We start from the raw sequence: 682 nt of genomic DNA, 5'->3' as shown, positions 1-682 counted from the left end.
TATTGAAGTCCCCTACTATTAATGAGTTGGGGTTAATTTGGGTCTTAAAGTCCTGTAGTATTGTTTTTATAAAGTTGTGTGCACCAGAGTTTGGTGAATATATGTTCATGATTGTAATATCTTCTTGATTGATTGTTCCTTTGATCAAAATGAAATAGCCCTCTTTGTCTTTTCTGGTTAGTTTCAGTTTAAAGTCTATTTTGTCCGATATTAGGATTGCTACGCTTGCTTTTTTCTTAGTGCCATTTGCTTGGCATATTTTTTTCCATCCTTTCACTTTAAGATAGTGTCTGTCCTTGAAAGTGAGATGGGTTTCTTGCATACAACAAAAAGATGGGTTTTGTTTCTTAATCCATTCATATAGTCTGTGTCTTTTGACTGGGGAGTTCAGTCCATTAATGTTTAAAGTTATTAATGAATGATGAGTATTGAGTCCTGTCATTTTTTGTTGTTGTTGTTTGTTTACATGCTTGCTATAACTGTACTTTTACACTGTTATACCCTCGTTGGAATTCTTTCTGCAACCCCTTGGGTATAGTCATTCCTTTCTTCAGTTCTTTGTATTACTCCCAGAACTCTCTGAAGGGTTGTTTTTGTGGACATGAATTCCTTCAGCCTATTTATGTCATGGAAGATTTTTTGTTCCCCTTTGACTATAATAGACATTTTGGCTGGGTAGGAA

The 682-nt window shown here is 34.9% G+C and overlaps 1 pseudogene; it reads left to right on the top strand.

The window, feature by feature from the left end:
- LOC103750359 overlaps positions 1–682 on the top strand; it is a 71,258-nt pseudogene that overhangs the window by 34,493 nt on the left and 36,083 nt on the right.

The sequence above is a fragment of the Nannospalax galili genome, unplaced genomic scaffold, assembly GCF_000622305.1.
Source record: "Nannospalax galili isolate Female #2095 unplaced genomic scaffold, S.galili_v1.0 scaffold627, whole genome shotgun sequence".
Taxonomy (NCBI): domain Eukaryota; kingdom Metazoa; phylum Chordata; class Mammalia; order Rodentia; family Spalacidae; genus Nannospalax; species Nannospalax galili.
Note: the sequence above shows the minus strand (reverse complement) of the source record. Positions and strands in the feature narration are given on the sequence as shown.